The sequence below is a fragment of the Lactuca virosa genome, chromosome 1, assembly GCF_052849685.1.
Source record: "Lactuca virosa cultivar CGN04683 chromosome 1, Lactuca_virosa_CGN04683_v6, whole genome shotgun sequence".
NCBI lineage: Eukaryota > Viridiplantae > Streptophyta > Magnoliopsida > Asterales > Asteraceae > Lactuca > Lactuca virosa.
Genome location: NC_136426.1, coordinates 139696123 through 139707087, shown reverse-complemented (window position 1 = coordinate 139707087; position 10965 = coordinate 139696123). Strand labels below are relative to the sequence as shown.

Here is a 10965-nt window from a genome sequence, read left to right as displayed (position 1 = left end):
CAAGGTTGGTGAATGGGTGCTAAGAAAGAACGAGTCCAATCATGATGGACCACTGGGGAAACTCAGTGTCACTTGGGAAGGACCGTACAAAATTGTGGAAGCCCATAAGAATGGTGCTTATGTCCTAGAAGCTCAGGACGGGCGTGCCATTCCAAGAACTTGGAATGCGCAGATCCTGCGTCATTTTTATTCTTAAAACGAGTGTTAAAGATAGATTCAATGCTAGCAGAGGCATTTTGTATTAGTTTTGACATGTAAATGTAACCAACAAAAATTACTTTACCATCTTCAGTCTTATAAAGCTCCAACATTAAAACTAGAAAAAAAAGAGAAAGCAATTCAGATGCTTCTCATTTTCAAGTTTGAAAAGTAAAACAAAGAGGTTGTGTACATTTACCGTGTGACAACAATGACTGATCATCCAACGTCACACGAGCAAAATCGTTACAAGGAGGCAGCCAGGGGGTTCGTATAAAAAAGGCTCATAACCTTTCGCCCAAAACATGTTTATCAATTATATTATAGCAAACATACGAAAGAACAAGTGACATGAGTGTAGAAGAGTCATAACCTTCCACTAATGAGAAAAACACAACCGGGTGAGCCTCAAGATGACGATCTTGGCTACACCTAGGGTCTTTAAGCAGCAAATTAGAACAAATCTCTCAAATACCATGTGACATCCCCATTTTTACGGCCAGAAAAGAACGATTTCGCTTATGTTTTTTAATAAAAATCAGAGTAACTTCTTAAGAAAAGTATTGCGGAATTTTTTCCCAAAACAAAATATGATATAAATTTATCAAAGCATTTCTTAAAGAAATGTATTTTCATTACATTACAAAAACTCGGGATGTCAATCATCGATACAGACCATAAGCATAAACCAAAAAGAAATAAACATCTTAGGCCACAAAACACAATCTGGCCTCAAATCCATAATCTCTCGTCAAGTCATCCAACTATGCTTTTGCCACTACTTGTAATACAAGAAAACTAAGTGGGTCATGTTGGGGAGCCTGGTGAGCATATAGGGTTTTCAACCCATAATAATAAGTTCATTATTTATTTTCATCAAATCACTAACCCGATTACCCGTTCCCGTTATCCTCACTTTACGTCCCTAAAGCATCTATTATAAGGGACCTATCCTAAGGATTTTTCTTCGGGGTGACAACACTGCTTAGATATTTCCTCAGCAATACATGTCAAATAAGGCAACCATGGGGGGGGGGGGGATGGAGTACATCTTAAAAAAACACCTACAGGTTGCGAGCCTGCTAGCGTTCCACTGGACTGCGTAGAAAAGTCTGTGGTCGTCATCTGTAAAATAATGTTTACATCTTTCATACAACATAACTTTCAAAGCATAAAATATTTATACAGTTTAGATCTGAAAAATAATGTTTACATCTTTCATCCAGCATAACTTTCAAAGCATAAAATATTTATACAGTTTAGATCTGAAAAATAATGTTTACATCTTTCATCCAGCATAACTTTCAAAGCATAAAATACATATACGGTCTAGATCTAAAGAAAAAGTTCAGATCTTTCATCCAACATATATTTCAAAGTATACAGTTTAGATCTGAAGAAAAGTTTAGATCTGAGATGAGAAAGTGTAGATCTGAAGGAAAAAATTTCAGATCTGAAAGAAAGAAGTATAGATCTCTCATCCAACAAACATCTCAGGTAAACAGATAACATATATATATATATATATATATATATATATATATATATATATATATATATATATATATATAGGGCTAGGTTATTTTGTTTTTTACATTTATTGTGTGCTAGAATGCACCAATAGGAATTTAGTAAATTAAATAATTATTTAATTAAATAAATATATATATTAAATGATTTCCATAATTATATGTATATTAAATGATATCCATAATTATAATTCTCTTTTTATGGAAACAAATTAAATCCGCCATTAATGTCAGCAATAACATTCTTTCAGAATAAACTCGCATCTAGGTTTTTATATATGAGTTCGTATTTTGTTTTAGGACTCACTCACTTAAAATACAATAAAGTTGCATGAAATATGAAGAACGAGAGTGTATTCTACTAGAATACACTCTCATTCTGCTGAAATACACTCTCATTCTTCTAGATATTAATTCATTCTGAAAGAATATTATTGTTGACATTAATGACGAATTTAATTAGTTTCCATAAAAATGAATTATAAGTATGGATAGCATTTAATATACATATAATTAATACTAAATTCTTATTGGTGCATTCTAGCACACAATAGATGTGAGAAACATTTGAACCTACCTCTCTCTCTCTCTCTCTCTCTCTCTATATATATATATATATATATATATATATATATATATATATATATATATATATATATAGCACCAAATTTACATAAAATACTTCATATCTATGTGTAAGATGAAAGTGACTATACACTCACCTGATACGGAGTGATTCGGACAACACTTCGCTTCTTAAAATAATCTTCTTTGACGAAACCGGGAAGTTTGCTTGAAAACCGGGCTCTGCGCAGGCAGAGTTTCAAACCGAAAAAATCTTTTTCTCGGAGACTCCAGGCTCTCCGAGGCTTTCTTCTAGTGCTAGGAGGTTTTCCTAGGTTTTTTGGGGGGTTTGGGGGTGTTAGAGAGTGTTTAGAGAGAGAAAGAGGTGGGTAAAGGTGTAAGTTTGGAGGCATCCCCCACACATCTATTTACAGGCTTCCTGGAGCGACTCCACGTCGTGGTCTCGCTTAGACTCCAAGGCTTCGCCTGGTGCTGACACGTGGCGCCGAACACAACAGGTAAAAACAACCATTCTTTAAAAATTCATAACTTTTGCATACCAGCTCCGTTTTTGACGTTCTTTATATCCACGCGTAGGTAAAGAAAAGATCTAAAACTTTCCTTTTGACTCCATTGGCTAATTCTCGACCGATTTTAAATTTAACAGTATGAGAAGATTATACTGTTAGATGACTGCGTAAAATTCATAACTTCTTCATACGGACTCCGTTTTCGTCTGTATTTTTACCATTGCGCTACTAATAATGAGATCTTCAATTCTCATTTAGGTTGCGTTGGCCAAAAACCGCTCGATCTAAAATTCGTATTCCGGGCTGTGCACTGCTAGGCCAAATCTTAAAAAATTCATAACTTCCTCATACGAAGTCAGATTTGGACGTTCTTTTTATGCACGCTCTCGGTTTAACGTATACTACGACTTTTGTTTAGATTGCAAAGGCTAAAAAGTCCTCTATCATATATTCACTATTTACGTCACACAACGTCGTGCCGGTTTTGTCGCGAAACTTCGACAGGTCATAACTTCTTCGTTATAACTCGGACTTCGGCGTTCTTTACATGTCCAGAATCCTTGTCACGACCACTACAACTTCCTTCATCGATATCGAGTTTATATAACATTTTATTTTTAACGCTTATTTTTACCCTTTATTTATTACATTATTATAAACAAGTAATAAGCACACAAAAGCACATAATCCACATAATATTTAAGTAATTCATCTTTATTACTTTAAAAAGAGTTACAATAGTTGACCTAGACTATTACATCATCATTAATGTACATCAAGTTTGAAGCTTTACGTATAAAATGGACCCTAGGAGGCCAGATCTATGGTTTTGACGCGTTAAGACCCATTATAATCGACTGTATATAGTTTTGGACAAAGAGGGACTCGGCGAGTCGGGATGCTTTTTCCCCCGAAACGACTTCTGGAAATGGTTTTGGTTGAGTGGAAGGAACACTTAGCCTGCTAGGGGTTTGTTTTGGAACTGGAAATCATAAGACTTGGCGAGTGTATGAACAAACTCGGTGAGTCCAAGGCAATCTTCCAACTCATAAAGACGGACTCGAAGAGTTGTTCATAGAACTCGGCGAGTCATAAACTGGACATATTCATAAGACGAAGATGAACTCGACGAGTTCAAGGATGAACTCGGCGAGTCGGTTGAAGATGGTCCCGATGCTATGAAGGTGAACTCATCGAGTTCTTGCTAGACTTGACGAGTAGAGTCGGGGGTTGTATCATTTTGAAAGGATAGGGACTCGACGATTTGGTGGACCAACTCGGCGAGTCAAGTCAACTGGATGTTGACTTTGACCAGGGTTTGACCTTGACTTTGACTTGGATTTGGATTGATCCTTGTAAGGGTTATGAGTATGCAATAGAAATCGGAAAAGGTTGTTGTGTAGGGATTGGGGAGTAGAGACGAGTCGATTCTCGTGTCGAGGACCGTGCAGATACTACACTACATCAAGGTGAGTTACCTTCCAGTAGCGGTGGGTCTACGTCCACCATGTCGGCCCACTAGTAGGAGTTGTATGTTAGGTGGTTGTCTTTGTGATATTCATCTAGGTTTGCTACTACCTGATATGTTTTTGTGCTAGCATGATATGTTATATGTGATCGTGGTAGTACGGAGGGAATAGTCCCCAAGTTCGGTTGTTAGGACCGAAGGGTAGGTCGGGCACCCCAGATATGCATGTCAGTATGTTATGTTATGATATATGTGGTAGTAGTAGCAGGGGGTGAGATAGTCCCCAGGGTTCGGTTGTTAGGACCGACTGGTAGGCCAGCACCCCAGAATGGCTTGACATGGGTAGGCCAGCACCCCAAAATGGTTTGACATGGGTAGGTCAGCCCCCCATAACTGCTTGACAGGGTATGTCGGCACCCCATAATGGTCGGACCGGGTAGGTCGGGCACCCCAGAATTTCCCGACAGTATGTTTTGTTATGAGATTGTATAGTATGTGGTATGATGGGGGAACTCACTAAGCTTCGTGCTTACAGTTTTCAGTTTTGTTTCAGGTACCTCTTCAGCGAAGGGGAAGGAGTCGGCGCGGTAGCGGCACATCACACACACGCAGGAATTCCGCACTATGAGATTTCTTGGGATTGTACTCTGACATTGTTACTATTTTTACAATATGATTTTGAGACATGAGATTATGGTTTTTACGAAATGATATGACTCCATTATGTTTTCTTATAAATGTTTTCTAAATTGTTATATCAAAAATGAAATTTTTGGTCTTGAAATTTGGGACGTTACAAGTTGGTATCAGAGCCTTGGTTTGAGGGATTCGGGTACGCTCCCGAGTGTGTCTGGACTCAAACTGAGGACTTGGTATAATTTTTTTCTAGAACGAGGAAATATTTTTTATGAAAAGAGGTTGAAAAGAGAAAAGAACTTTGAAAAAGAACAAGATGTGTGATGTGCGCGACCGGCCGAGCTCAAGTAAGTTTTCCCCAAGATACACATACATGTTATGTTACGATATGATTTGTATATGAGAATTGCATGCTAAATTAGGGCTAAGGATCTAGGAATGATGCCTTATATGCCTATTGTTGTACATGAGAACTGCATGCTAGATTAGGGTTGAGGATCTAGGAAGATGCCTGATATGCCTGTGATATGTGTTTATTGAGCTGCAAGATAATACTGATTAGTCAGTTATAAGATAGCTTGGATATAGTAAGTTTGATTGGATTACTTAACGCCCGAATGCTGCTTGCTTTGTGCTAATAGGAGTTCTAGTTATCTTTACCTAACTAATAAACGAATACGTTACATTACATATTGTGAGGATTAAATAATTTCAGAAGGTTAGGTTTAGCCCTATTTCGCACCTCTTGTTTGAGTCCAACCGTTGTAGGGCAGAACCTCTCATTCGAAGAATTATCTAGTCTTAGTGATATGTGATGGTATTTGCAAGTTAGTTAGGTGAAGGTAGTAGGGACTTCTTATGCAGTTGATGGTGGAGGGTGGGTTGGAGAGTTACCCTAGGGTAAGCCTAGGGTGAGATTAGTGTAAAGAACAATAGTAGTAGAAGGGACTTGGTGAAGTCGAGGCAATCCTCGAGGAAAGTACGAATAGATGTGGAAGGTAGTATGGGCCCGTACTACTGAAAGCAGAGGATCCGTACTCGAGTCAAGGAGGGCCGAGATGGAACTAGGAAACTTGTAGAGTGTATGAGACCTCCCGAGGTTTATGTATGATTCTGACGATTATGTGTTATGTTTCAGAATGGTGATGATCACACGTCATGGAGGGGGAGGTTCAGGATTAGGATCCGGTTCAGGATTGGGCTCGGGGGCAGGTTCCGAGCCAGTGGACGAGGGACTACGCGAGTTCATCGCGTCTGAGATCACGAGAGGTATCCTTGAGTCGACCCCAGTGATTTTCGGGTCGATCAAGGAAGGGATCATTGAGCTGATGGAGGATCGCCTCAGGGCATTCAAGAGCGATATGGCATTCAGTCAGTCAGTATCACGCACACTGTCCTTCAAGGATTTCAGGGGCAGTGGTGTGTCGGATTTCCATGGGGCTAAGGACCCTATCGTAGCCAAGAGATGGATTGCAGACATTGAGTCTGCATAGTTGACGAGCTTCTGCCCTGAGGGGTCGAAGGTGCGATATGCCGCAGGTTGTTTGAGAGATAGGGCCAGGGATTGGTGGGAGTCGGTTGGTGACTCGTTGGGAGCCTCGGCTATTGAGGCTATGACTTGGTCGGACTTTGTGACCAGGTTCAGGGCTGAGTTTGCGCCAGCTGTGGAGCTTCAGCAGTTGGCCAGGGATTTCCTTGATATGAGGCAGACGACAAAGACGGTGGCGGAGATTACCACCAAGTTTTGGGAGAGGGCATTGTTGGTGCCCCAGTATGCGGGAGATGAGGATATGCGGAGGACCCGCTGTCACGACATGTTGAGAGCTGATATTCGGGAGCATGTCAGCTTCTCAACATGTCCGACCCTGGAATCCATGATTGTCAGGGCGAGGGAGAGGGAGATTGATCTGGAGCACATCCGGAAGAGGAAGGCTAAGACAGAGAAGGCTACTGGGGCTTCAGGGAAGAAGCCCAACGGAGCAGACACTAGGCCGAAGGGCCAGGGCCGCTGTAGGAAATGCGGCAGACCACATGAAGGAGCTTGTATATTGGGAGTGTATGGCTGCTACAAGTGCGGCAAGACGGGGAACTTCAGCAGGGATTGTACCGCCCCTGCGCCCACTTTCCAGACATCAGAGTTGCTGTGTTTCCACTGCAACCAGCGAGGCCATAAAAAAGCCAATTTCCCTCAGTTGACAGCAGCAACGCCAGTGAAGGCGCCAGCTCCAGCGACCCTGCAGATTACTGATGGCCGGCAGGGCAAGACAGAGGCTCCAATGGTGAGGAGCCGAGCCTTCCAGTTGACTACCGAGAAGGCACGCGCCGCACCCCATGTGGTGACGGTATGATTTCTTCTCCCTAGCTTTTATTTTATGTGGCTTATGATATTGATGTGCCAGGTGATATGTTTTGTTTAGGATCGTTCCATGTGAACGGTATCCCAGTTAAGGTGTTGTTTGATTCGGGCGCTACCCGATCATTTGTCTCTCTTGCGCTTAGCAAGAGGTTCCCTGAGTCTTCGGGCATGTTGGATTGCCCCCTAGAGGTCGAGATTGCGGACGACCGATCGGTACGAGCGTCAGCGGTTTTCAGAGATTGTGTTATGAGGTTATTTGAGGAGCGCTACCTGGTAGACTTGGTTCCCATTCCGTTGCGTGGTAACAAGGTGATTATAGGCATGGATTGGTTGAGCCCCAACGGGGCAGTGATCGACTGCGCGCAGCAGTTGGTTCGGATCAGGACCCCGAGTAGGGGAGAACTGGTGATTCAGGGCGAGAGGCCACAACGCGGGCCAACACTATGTTCAGCAGCGAGGGCTAGGTGTTATCTTCAACAGGGTTGCACTAGGTATGTCGCCTATGTTATGGATACCCGGGAGGCGGGAAAGGCGACGGTGAGCAATGTTCTGGTGGTGCGAGATTACGCGGATGTATTCCCAGAAGAACTGCCTGGGATACCTCCGGAGCGACAGGTGGAGTTCAGGATTGACCTAGTCCCTGGTGCGGCTCCGATAGCCAAGACACCATATCGGTTGGCTCCTCCCGAGATGCAGGAGTTGTCTACGCAGCTGCAGGAGCTGTTAGACAAGGGATTCATCAGGCCGAGTAGTTCGCCTTGGGGAGTGATATTGCCATATTTATACATATTTTTAGGCAATATTTATTTACATTTTTATTGATATTTTGGTTATCTGCATAGAATAATGGTACTTATAAGGATAAATTGTTATTTGCAGCCAAAGTAAGGCATTTTCGAAGAAAGGGACCAAAATTGACAATACATGGAACATTGGAGACTTGGAGTACAAAAGTAGAAGCAATCCACGGAATTTACCGAAGTCACGACGTGGTCAACATTTTCACGACGTGACATGAATCTTCTGGAAGATAAATACGTACGAAGTAAGAATCCTTGCCCGATACGGATAACTCTCAAACCACGACGTGGAGCATCCTTCCACAACGTGGGGTTCGAATTTCGTGAATATTATAAATTGGCTTGTTCATTACGACTGGAGAGATTTTTTTGGATTGAAAGGTTTTCAGAAGACGAATTTTAGCAGAAGGGAAGTCTTGGAAAAAGGTTTTCAACACCAAAAGAGTAGAGGTTCATAATTAGTTTAATTGTTGATACTTGAACATGTTTTATATTTTTGATTTGTGTTTGTTTAATTGTTGCTATGAGCAGCTGAATCTAGTTACTCTTGTTTAGCTAGATGAAGCTTCAGACATATGGTTTAGCTTAATGACTATTGGATTTGATTAGTTGGTGAATTGCTTGTGTTTGATTTGTTATTACCTAGCATGTTATTTGTTTCTTTAGTTATTTGAACTCATGTTCTGTGTAGCTTAGTGACCATTAAACTACATGAACTTGTTTACCTAGTGATTTAGTGAATATTAAATTGCTAGAGCTAGGATCGACCAAAATCTTAGAAAGTAATTGAAGTAAATAAATTTAATTGTGCTAGAGAACATAAATTACGACCATAATTGTGTTTGCCTAAATTTACATAGCAAATTCATAATCTACAACTTATTATGTGTTTGACTGTGTGTGACCATATATAGTTTTACATGAATTAGTTAATATTGGTAAATTTAGACTTAAATTACTAATACAAAAATAACCAACTTTGATAATCCATAAATGTTAGCTAACCATAAAGAAGAAGTGGATTCGAACTAAACAGGAGTGTTTTAATTAATTGATTGAATTATGTGATTTAAGTTCATCTGGTCTTGTAAAATCAGATTAAAACCCCATGTTTGCTCTAAAATTAGGTTAATAGTAGATAAATTAATTAGTTAACACCGTTCCCTGTGATCGACACCCGACTTACCCAACTATTCTATAATTCGACTAGGTACACTGCCTAGGTGCATTTTAGTTAGTCAAGTTAGTTAGGTTATAAATTATAAAATTAGTGGGTACTTTTGTGCACATCAAGTTTTTTGGCGCCGTTGCCGGGGAACGGTTCTAATTAGTTATAAATTATTTATTTGCTTTTGATTAATCGATCCTTTTTGTGGTATAAAACCTGCAAAAAGTTATTTTACCAAGCATAGATTAATTAATTTTTTTATTTTTTTTTGTTACAGGATTCACGACGTGAACCCCTAGGCCCACGACGTGAAAACTGTGAATTCTAGTTTTCTTTGATTTTTAGTTTATTTTTCTATTTTAGTCAAGTTTTACGTTTTTATTTTTGTTTTATTTCAGGAGTTCATGACCAGAGGCTCTAATACACCTTTGGTGCCACCGCTTGAAGATCCAGAGTCAGCCCTTCACAAAAAGAAAGATAAGAACGTAAAGGAAGATCAAACACCAAAGAAGACACCCTTACAAGAACTCAAGTCAGTGTTCTCAAAGAAGTCGGGGAAGAAAACGGGAGAGTCAAGTTCATCTTCAAAGGACAAGAGCAAAATTGAAAACATAGATCAAATACCTTTCCCAACCGAATTCGAGTACGACTCCGAGACTGAGTTTGGACTTTATACGAGTGAACCCGAGAACGAGCCAAGAAACGAGATGGCAAACATTGAAGAAATGTCAATGGGAGCTTACAAGAAGCGAATTCGTGAAGATGTTGGTCCAGGTTTAGTACAACCAGCGATACTTGCCACTGCCACATTCGAGCTGAAGGGACATATCCTCATAACACTAAAGGATATCCCATTTTATGGGAAGGATCATGAGGATGCATTTAAGCATCTAGATGAAGTCAACGACATTGCTGACTATTTCAATGTCCCGAATATTAACAGAGACACGATCTTACTAAGGATGTTACCAGTCACTTTCAAGGGAGCTGCAAAAGACTGGTTGAAAGCACTTCCTCCTGGTACAATCACTACTTGGGCTCAAATGCGTGAGAAATTTCTAGATCAGTTTTGCCCACCTTCCAAAATAGCTAAACTCAAGAAGGCAATAGCCAACTTTGAGCAACAGACGGGGGAGTCACTATACGAAGCTTGGGAGCGCTACAAGGGATTGTTAAGGAATTGTCCTCAACATGATCTAAATGTTCAACAAGAGATGTCTATTTTCTACGATGGGGTCAATGTTATGACAAGACAACTCCTTGACTCCCAAGGGCCATTAACAAAGAAGAATCCAAGGGAGGTCAAGGAGTTAGTTGAAGAATTCGCAAGACACTCTCGTGAGTACCACAACCCAAGACAAGATGGAGCAAAAGGGTAGTGGGGGTACGCATTCTGAAGAAATGGCTGCTATGATGGCGATGCTCAATACTATGGACCGGAGATTGACACAAATGGACCAATCAATTCATGCAATTAAAGTTGGGTGTGAACGATGTAATGGACCACACTTGACTAAAGATTACAACTTGGATGGGTATGGGAACAAAAGGGCTCAAGTTTGCTACTCGAGTGGGGATAAGTATGATGAGGATTGGAGAAAACCAAAGAAAGAGTGGCTTCCATATGATGAATACAAGAAGAAAAAGGAAGAGAAATTTAAGCAAACAAACTGAGGCTTCTATCAAAAAGAGCAACCACCAACCGAAAACAAAGTA

General features: G+C 40.6%; 1 non-coding gene across 1 annotated transcript; it reads right to left on the bottom strand.

Annotated features, from left to right (window-relative positions):
• Window positions 1-10340: 10340 nt before the first annotated feature.
• LOC145151648 (small nucleolar RNA R71) lies at window positions 10341-10447 on the bottom strand. Its single transcript, XR_013732211.1, has one exon. It is a non-coding gene; the product is annotated as a small nucleolar RNA R71 (small nucleolar RNA).
• Window positions 10448-10965: the final 518 nt, after the last annotated feature.